Raw genomic sequence first — 10,553 nt, 5'->3', positions numbered from 1 at the left:
AGTGCAAAAATTATGGAAAAACAATAGTTATGGATTTCAAAGTTTGTGAGAAGATTTCTAGCTCGGGTGCTCGTTGTTGTTGTTCTGTTCGCCGAGCTGGGAATTTGTGTTGCAGACGTTTCATCCCCTGTCTAGGTGACATCCTCAGTGCTTGGGAGCCTCCTGTGAAGCGCTTCTGTGATGTTTCCTCCGGCATTTATAGTGATTTGTATCTGCCGCTTTCGGTTGTCAGTTCCAGCTGTCCGCTATATTTGGACAATGTTCTTTCAAGTTAACATTGCAGATCTTTTGCTTTTCAGTTTATTATCGACAATACGTGTGTGTTTGTGCGTGTGTGTGCGCGCGTGCGTGTGTATGCGTGTGTGTTGTGCGTATCTCAGTATTTTTCAAAGGAAAATATCAATGTATATATTTGCAATATCCTCTCGTCATTCCTCATTCCTTCATAATTTGAGTAACTTTGTTTTGGTCATAAATGTGTTGTTGCTGTGGTTCTGTTCGCCGAGTTGTAAGTTTTTGTTGCAAACGTTTCGTCCCCTGTCTTAGGTGACATCCTCAGTGCTTGGGAGCCTCCTGTGAAGGGCTTCTGTGGTGTTTCCTCCGGCATTTATAGTGGCCTGTCCCTGCCGCTTCCGGTTGTCAGTTTCAGCTGTCTGCTGTAGTGGCCGGTATATTGGGTCCAGGTCTATGTGTTTGTTGTTGGAGTTTGTGGATGCGTGCCATGCTTCTAGGAATTCCCTGGCTGTTCTTTGTTTGGCTTGCCCTATAATGGTAGTGTTGTCCCAGTCGAATTCATGTTGCTTGTCGTCTGCGTGTGTGGCTACTAGCAACATGGATTTGACTGGGACAACACTACCATTATAGGGCAAGCCAACAAAGAACAGCCAGGGAATTCCTAGAAGCTTGGCACTCATCCACAAACTCCAACAACAAACACATCGACCTGGAACCAATATACTGGCCACTGCAGCGGACAGCTGGAACCGACAACCGGAAGCGGCAGATACAAACCACTATAAATGCCGGAGGAAACATCACAGAAGCGCTTCACAGGAGGCTCCCAAGCACTGAGGATGTCACCTAGACAGGGGACGAAACGTTTGCAACAAAAACTTCCAGCTCGGTGAACAGAACCACAGCAGGGTAAGATATAGCAGAAAAGTAGAGTTAATGACAATCTTAAAAAAAACTTTAGGAAGCTCAGATAAGTGTAGAAAGCAAACTTCTGAAATGGCAAACAGAGGATATGAAAATATTAGCTGGTAAAATTAAAGAAAATCTAAAGATGTTTTTGAGCAAGAGGCTAACTAAATGCCTATGAGAGATGTAAATTACAACTTATGTCTGGATGCAGAATAAATCAGCAGAGTTCTTAATATGTACTTTGGACCTGTCTTCACAAAGGAGAGGGATAGTGAAGACATTCCAATTAAAGAGGGTAAGTGTGAAACAGTAGATAAACTAAGCACGATGCGAGGGAAATACTGGGTGGACTGACCCCCTTGAATGTGGGTAAGTAACCAGGGTGAATGAATTGCTTTTATAGGAAGCCAAAGAGAAAATAAGAGTTGATAAAATGTGGAGCTTGAAAAAACATAGCATCATAGAAGCAGGAGAGTTGTGTTTCGGACGGGACCCTTCATCAGGACTGAGGAGGGGGAAGGTGGATGAGAAATAAATAAAGGAAGGGGAATGGGGCTGGGAAAACATAGGTGGGATAGCGATAGGTGGATGCAGGTGGGTGGTAATTGGGATTGGTCAGTGGGAAGGGATAGGTGGAATGAAAGATGTACAGATTAGGTCAGGCAAAGGCAGTAAAGCAGAGATGAAGGGCGGGATCTGGGGAAATTTGGAAGCTGGCGAAGGCTTCCAACCCAGACCCTAACATTTCTTGTTGTTTCAGGCATATGTAAGGTGGATATCCCATGAGTGATGCAGCTGGTCAAACCAATTGGCTTCAAGTAAAATAGAATTTATTTAAACATCGTGGAATGAAACACAAACAAAAGAAAATAGAATTTAGAATAACGACATGAAAACCTAACCGACACAATATCTCCTGCAACTTAACAAAGAGCTATTCTGATTTCCTGCAAAATGGTAAATTCAAGCAGCTTCTCTGGGTCCCCAGTTAAAACTAAACCAAACTAGAAAAATCCCTGAACTGAGAGAACTGGCCGCTCCCCTTTCATTGTATAACTGTTTCAAAAAACAAAACCCTAAAAGCCTCTTGCCTGATTGTTGCTTGGACAGTATTTGTTAGCCAATAGCAAAGATCCCAAATCCCAGACAAATCAGAATCTCTGCCTTTTACAACCCCACTTAAAAAAAACCAAGGACAACAGAACCTTGTTAAAGGAGCAGCATTGTCATATTCCTGAAGTGGAAGATGAGGTGTTCTTTATCCAATTTGGGTTTGGCCTTATCTTGCCAGTGGAGGAAGCCTAGGATGGACATGTCATTTGGGGAGTAAGAGGGGAAGTTCAAATGACTGGCAACCGAGACTTGGGGTTGATAGGAGCGTACGGACCATAGATGTTCCATGTACTGGTGCCTGGGTTTGTGCTCCCTCTCTCTGATGTAGAGGAGACCACCTCTGGAACAACGAATGCAGTAAATCAGGTTGAAGGAAATGCAGGTGAACCTCTGCCAAACTTGGAATGAATCTTTGGGGCCTTTTGCACATTCTCCCTGTGTCTGCATGCAAGTGTAGTCATTAAGTACATTCAAGAGAAAGATTGATATATTTCTAGTTAATAATCACATCAAGGGATAAAGGGTTAGTGCAGGAATGTGGTGCCATAGGTAAATGATCACCTGTGATCTAGAATAGCAGAGCATACTCAAGATGCTGAATGGACTACTTCTGTTTATTTGTTTCCTCAACCAAGGTCTTCAATAGCATTGGGAATTCAATCTTTTCCATCTCTATTGGCCTACTCTTTTAAGCAAACCTGGAATATTTTATAACTTTAAAGGCATTTTGGAATTTAAGTAAGTTGTTGCTGTTCCAGTACATACTTAATACAGTTCTTAGGTTTTCTTAGACAGCTTTCCTCCCACATTCACAAGGATTCCAAACTTGCTCAGCTTCTATTCATTACCTACATGCTATTCCAAAGGAATATTATACACAAATGTGCAATCAGCTTTTCTACATAAACTGACGTCATCCAACCAAGTTTCTGTAATAAAATTGAAACCAATTATTGATTTATTATCTGTTTGTCCATGATCTGGAGTGGTTAAGATATTTTCACGGTATTGTTCAAGCGCTTTGAAGAAAAATTAATACTAGTTCAGCAGGAAAGTGCACCAAAAAGAGTTACTGATCTTCCAGTCTCATTATTTACCATGAGTGGAGATTTTAATTGCCAAGACTTTAATGATCAAGTAACTGGGATGCTAAGTTCTATGTAGTTTCTTTTTTTCCCTTGATCCAAAGAGAAAGCAAGGAAACTTACTAGTCAGCTCTCTTTAGTTCCCAATCCACTTTGTGCTGCCCTTAATTTGATAAAAGATTACTGTAATCTCTCCCTCCCACTTGCCATCCTGCTGGTCACCCAGTGAAGCCAGAATAAACATTGCTGTTGGGATCAAATAGCATAATTGGACCCCAATTTGCACTTACAAGTTAGGAACCTATAGTCTCTGGGTGCAAAGCTCAGCTTTCTCTCCAGAAATGTCACTTTAACTGGTGAATAAGCAACCTCATTCATCTTAATTGCCTACATCTTAACTGCCTATCTAAATCCATAACAAGGGCCTGTGAGTCAACTGTAGGGGATGTGTGTGTGCGTGAGAGTGTGTGCATGTATGTGTGTGTTTGTGTTTATATTTGTGTGTATGTGTGTGCGTTTTTATGTCTGACTTTTTGCTTGGCATATTTCAATTCCCAATATCTGTTGCCAGCAGGGAAGGTTCCCTTAACCAGGCGTAGCTGGGAAATGTTCCTTATACTCCTATTTATTGATAAAGGACTGCTCACAAAGGCTGATTAAAATGAAGTGCATTTTTAATGTCCTCCTTCTTTCTCCCAACCAAATTGACAAGAGCAGATTAGCTTCAAAAACATCACTGATCCTTTAGTGACTTTGCCTCAATTCAGCACTGAGATACACTGGAGATTGGAAGAATTTATACCTAATCCAAACATAAAGTTCTGGTGCAATATTCCCAACTTCGTTTGTTATCTAGAAATCCTGATCCATTTATAACATTTCTTCATAAATTAGTTCTGCCTTTATCAAGATTTAGCCATATTGGGGTAACTGCTGGTAATTCAATTTCTGAAACACTGCAGGATTAAAATCTGAAATTTAAAACTGAAATAGGTTGAATCAGCATTAACAAGTAAAAATTTACTCTTCAGAGCAACATTGGAACAAGGAAATAACTCCTTTCCAATTACTATCTAGTTTCAATTGATTATTTGAGCTAAATGAAATGAGAGCAGCATATAATGCTTCAAATAATTTTGGAAGCTTGAATTCACAGAGCAAATAGCATGTTGTATTAATCTTAGCCTTTCATGTTTAATCATCCACGAGACTGTCACAGCACATAATGCTAAAATGTGTTTAATGACTTTAGGAGCTTGCTAAATTTTTGTCTTTAAACTCTCTGGAGACAACTTTTATTCTTGGCCTTAAACTCTGAAGTATATATGTCAAGGCTGAAAAATGTAGTGATACACTGCGGCTCTGTTTTTCAAGAAACAGTGCTGATTTGTGGACTTACATAGCTGATGTATCCAACAATAGCAAATTCTTTGTTAACTGGAATAGAGGTTGTACTTCAGGAGTGTCGGCAGGACATTACAAGTTTTCACCATTCCAAAATCCTGTGAACTCGTTGTGTTTTAGGAATTTCCCTCAATACCAAAGCATCATGGGGTTTTTGGATGGGTTTGTGGAATGTTAATATTAATACTGTACAGCAGTGTTAGCTTAGACAGTGAAAGACTATGCTGCACTTGCAGTCATTATATAAAGGAGTCAATCCCTGGAGGATCAGTGGTATCGGAAGCCCTTATTTTTGTAGGTACATGAAACCAATGGAGCCAGACAACTTCATCGCCAACAGACCTCACCCCTCCGTTTTTTAACAATAGTATTTGAAAGTCCAAACTCACAGTGTGTTTTGATTTTGAAGCAACTGGAACAGCTAATGTAAGGAGAAAAGTAGCCATGGCCACTCAAATCATCCTGTTAAAATTGAACATGAGCTTCATGAGTTCACAAGTAAGTTATCGAGTGTAATACCTGAAAGCAGTGACATCTTTCAATTCAGCCCAAGTTAAAAATAACCATGTTTTCTTGTGTTGAAATAAGTATATTTCCTGTTAACAAATTCTGAAGCATTGCTACTTTTCACAGTAGGTTGAGAATCTACCACCCTTTCTTCTCAAGGGTGGAGATAAACTTGTTCCATATATAAACTTTAATGGCCTTTTCCTCTAAACCAAAAGCAGCCATGAGGTCACATGACTATGGCAAGTCACAGTGTACAAATGCAATTCTCCAAATTAAACCAAAAAAACCTTCAGAACTAGAACAAAATATAAATCTGGGGCAGAAGCCATTTTCAAAATTACAAGAATTGGATCTTTATCTCTTTTCTGATGTCATATTCCAGTTTTTTAAACATCAGAAAAAGAGAAAAAAAAAATCCAAGGTTAAAAATTAGGCCCAAATAGGTTAGGTCCAGAACAGCTAGGAATAGATGAAAGCTGCCCAAAGTATAGGCCCTCAATATTAAATCTGGCAGGTCTTCTTCATCCAGCAGCTAGCTTCACATTTTCGATAGTCTTGCCTTTCCCTATCTCTGTAATCTATTCCAGCTCAGCAGATGTTCAAGGTGTCTGGGCTCTCCAATTCTGGCCTCTTGCATGTCCATCATGTTTTTGTATGCACCACCACCCTCTGTCTCTTTGTGTCCTGCCGACCCAATCAGTACTCTTCCACTGACACACCCATTCTTTTGGCTGAACTAGTCATCACCCTCAACAATTTCTCATTCAAATCCTCCCACTTCCTCCAGACCAAAGGGATAGCCATGGACACCCGCATGGGACCCATCTATGCCTGCCTCTTCATCTGGTATGTGGAACTGTCTACCTTCCGCAGCTATATCGGCACCATTCCCCACCTTTTCCTCGGCTGAACTAGTCATCACCCTCAACAATTTCTCATTCAAATCCTCCCACTTCCTCCAGACCAAAGGGATAGCCATGGGCACCCGCATGGGACCCATCTATGCCTGCCTCTTCATCTGGTATGTGGAACTGTCTACCTTCCTCAGCTATATTGGCACCATTCCCCCCCTTTTCCTCTGTTACATCGATGACTGTATCGATGCCACCTCGTGCTCCCACAGGGAGGTTGAACAGTTCATCAACATCACTAATACCTTCCATATTGACCTTAAGTTCACCTGGACCATCTCGCACATCTCCCTCCCCTTCCTGGACCTCTCCATCTCCATTCTGGTGACCGACTAAACATCGACATCTGCTTCAAACCCACCAACTCACACAGCTACCTGGATTACACCTCCTCCCATCCTGCCTCCAGTAGAAACGCTATCTCTTATTTCCAATTCCTCTGCTGTCACTGCATCTGCACCCAGGAGGACCAATTCCACCATAGAACATCCCAGATGGCCTTCTTCTTCAAGGATTGCAATTTCCCCTCCCATGTGGTCAACGAAATGCTCCAATGCATCTCCTCTATTTCCCACACCTCCTCCCTTGAACCCCACCCCTCCAATCACAACAAGGACAGAACCTGCCTGATCCTTATCTTCCACCTCACTAACCTCTGGATACATCGCATCATCATCCACCATTTCCACCACCTACGAACAGACCCCACCGCCAGGGATATATTTCCCTCCCCACCCCATATGCATTCTGCAGAGACCATTCCCTCCACGACACCCTTCTTAGGTCCACGGCCCCCACCAACCCACCCTGCACATCCTCTCCTCCCACCACAAGAAGTGTAAAACCTGCGCACATACCTTCCCCCTCCCCTCCATCCGAGGCCCCAAAGGATCCTTCCACACCCTACAGAGAATTACCTGTACTTCCACACACTTTGTCTACTGTGTCCGTTGCTCTCGGTGTGGTCCCCTCCACACTGGGGAGATAGAACGCTAACTTGCAGAATGTTTCAGAGAACATCTCTGGGGCACACGCACTAAGCAACCCCACTGTCCTATGGCTGAACATTTTAACTGTCCCTCCCAATCCACCAAGGACATGCGAGTCCTGGGCCTCCTCCATCACCAAATTCTAGCCACTTGAGGCCTGGAGGAAGAACACCTTACCTTGCGCCTTGGGACCCTCAAACCACATGAGACCAATATCGATTTCACCAGTTTCCTCATTTCTCATCCCCCCCATCTTATCCCAGATCCAACCTTCCAACTCAGCACAACCTTCTTGAACTGTCTTACCTGTCCATCTTCCTTCCCACCTGTACGCTACACCCTCCTCTCTGACCTAACATCTTTATCTCGATCTTCATCTACCCATCGCGTTCCCAGCTACCTTTCCCCAGCCCCACCAACACCACCCCCCCCCACACAAATTTATCTTTCAGCCTCCTTGTGCCACCCACTCATTCCTAATGAAGAGTTCATGCTTGATAAGTCGACGCTCCTGCCCCTCGGATTCTGCCTGACCAGCTGTGCTTTCTCAGCACCACACTTTTTGAGGCAGATCATAGCAAACAAGGGCATACAGATCATAGGGTGCTTAGATAGAGTGAGGCATACAAGGTTACAACTGCACAGGAGGTGCACAAAGCAAGATCAACATTAGCATTATCAATGTTATTTGAAACTGGACAAGTCCATTTCAGCACTTTAATAACAGGAGGGAAGAAGCTGTTGGTGTGTGTGTTCAAGCTTCTGTAACTTCTGCCTGACGGAAGAGGTAGGAAGAGAGCATTACTAGGGTGGGAGGGGTCTTTGATGGTGGCAAATCCATGACCTGGCAATCTGTCCTTCTGAATGGAGTGTCCTTGAAGAAACATTCCAAAGCCAGTGAATTCCAAACTGCGGTGTTAAAATGCAGAGTGCATTGTAAGTGGATTGGAGATGTGCCACGATGTGCACAGATGCTGTAATGTGTTGAGTGCCACAATCCATGGATGTGAGGTGAGTGCAGGCATTGCTCATGGAGCATGCCTCAGGATGTTGGTGCCCAATGTCTAAGAGAGAGGTTCAGAGGAGCAAGCAGTAAGCTGGATTGAAAGATATCCACTATGATTTCCACGTTGAGAATTCTTAGCATCTACTTTATACCAAGTGGGTGGTAGAACTGGAGATTGCATTCTGATCAGAAGACACTAAGTAACAATGAGGGTGATAATGAGCAATAGTTCCCATTACTAGAATCCTGGAGAATCTTGTCTCAACATCCATAACTCAGTTGGAAAATGCGACTTGTTACTCCCAATGTTGACAAAACTTCACTCAACTTCTCCCATGATGCTCCCAAACCTCTCATCATAGCCCACATTGTTCAGGGCTTGGCCAAATTCTATTTAATCTTTAATGACTGAATAAAAAGGGCCCATAATTTAACCAACCTAAGGAGAGAAAGAAATTCTCTGAGTTTGCACAAATGCTTCCCATTGATTTGAACATAAATCAACGCTGTATAAAAGATGCAATTTTGAACAAGCCTGCATCAGAAATGCTGATCAGACCCTTTGGACATTCCATATGAACATAGTCTTGTTCGACTTTGAAGACTCTGCCTTCTTTGCTCGATCAGCCAATCTGATCAAGAATTTGATGGTATCTGAATGATTTCTTCACTAATTATGCTATTGCCTTTGCTACTGCATGTGATAGTTATACCAGTTTTGTTAATATCTGGTCCATTAAGCAGTTCAATAAAGATCAGCTCTCTCCATCTGGACTGTGTCTTGCAAGGCATTCGGAGGTTGCAATGATTCTTACCTAATTGGTGGAATTTGGATGTCTGTCAAGCAGCTTACTTCCCCACAGGCAGCTTCTGGAGTTAGTCTCTGCTCCAATTTCCAATTGGGTTTGCCAAATTCAAACCTGTTGATTATACAATATCATTATAAAATTAAGAATTGTGTGCTTTCCTTTGTTTAAAATAAATGGTTATCTAAAAGGATTGGGTAATCAGAAAGTCAGAGTGGCACCTTTTGCCGAGAGTTGTAGACTCTCGGGTGAGAATGGCTGAGCCCAGCTATCGCCACGGCAGCAGAAAGTGTCTTACAGTGGTGCTCATGACCAAATACAGCATCCAGCAGAGACATTAATAAATGCAAGTTATGTGGGTCCAAACTTAATTGTTTTTCTGTTTGTTTACGTGATCTGAAATGAAACTACTTATCGATTTCCACCTGGCCTTGACTCTTGGTGTATCTTTGAGAAGACTGGTGCACGGGCAAATGATAGAAATATCCATTTCAGAACCATGTTCTCCTAAATTAAACTGTGATATAATTTGATATTTGGCCTTGGTGCCATCCATTAATGAAGAACACTTGTCAAAGTAACTGCAACCTTTCTTTTAAGGAAACCTCCCAAAATGGCTGCATCAAATAAGCTTGAATCATTTGAATCCAGTCTTGAGTGGGCATGGGCCCACAGGAAAAAAAGACTTAGCAATATTTCCACTGAGCTGCCATTCTTACACAGACTGGTGTGGGAATTGTCAACATACAACAATCATGAGGGAATGCATTGCTAATCTGAGGTTGAGGTACACTGTTGGGTCATTGCAGTGGGAGTTTTATATTTAATCATGCTGTACCCAAGAGTGCTATCCTCACAGTGCCAGCAATGGAAAATGTTTCAAATTGCAGCATTCTTAACTATATAAGTATATAAGTACAATAAAGAGGAGGAAAACAACAACAAACTGCCATTCCTAAATGTCAAATAGAGCGAACAGCCAATGGGGAACTTCAAACCAGCGTCTTCAGGAAAATAACACATAGGGACCAAATACTGAACTACAGAAGAAATCATCCCAACATCCGCAAACAAAGCTGCATCAGAACATTATTTCAACAAACCAACACACACTGCAGCATAGAGAAACTACACAGAGCAGAGGAAAATCACCTATACCGTGTATTCAAAAAGAATGGGTACCCAGTGAACACAGTCCGCCGATTTCTCAGCAACAAACCCAAACAAGCAGACAAACACTTCCAGAAACCCTAGCCACTCTCCCCTCCATCAAAGATATCTCGGAAATGATTGCCAGACTACTCAGACCCCTTGGCATCATGGTAGCCCACAAACTCACCACCAACACACTAAAATAGCAGATAATGAACTTGGAAGACCCGATACAGACAATGAGCAAAACTAATGTCATTTACAAAATATGGTGCAAGGACTGTAGCAAACACTACATTGGACAAACAGTCAGAAAACTAGCCACCAGGATACATGAACACCGACTAGCCACAAAAAGATATGACCCACTCTCACTAGTATCCTTACATACGGATGAAGAAGGGCATCACTTCGACTGGGAGAACACATCCATC

This window comes from Chiloscyllium plagiosum, chromosome 9, assembly GCF_004010195.1.
Source record: "Chiloscyllium plagiosum isolate BGI_BamShark_2017 chromosome 9, ASM401019v2, whole genome shotgun sequence".
Classification (NCBI taxonomy): domain Eukaryota; kingdom Metazoa; phylum Chordata; class Chondrichthyes; order Orectolobiformes; family Hemiscylliidae; genus Chiloscyllium; species Chiloscyllium plagiosum.
Note: the sequence above shows the minus strand (reverse complement) of the source record.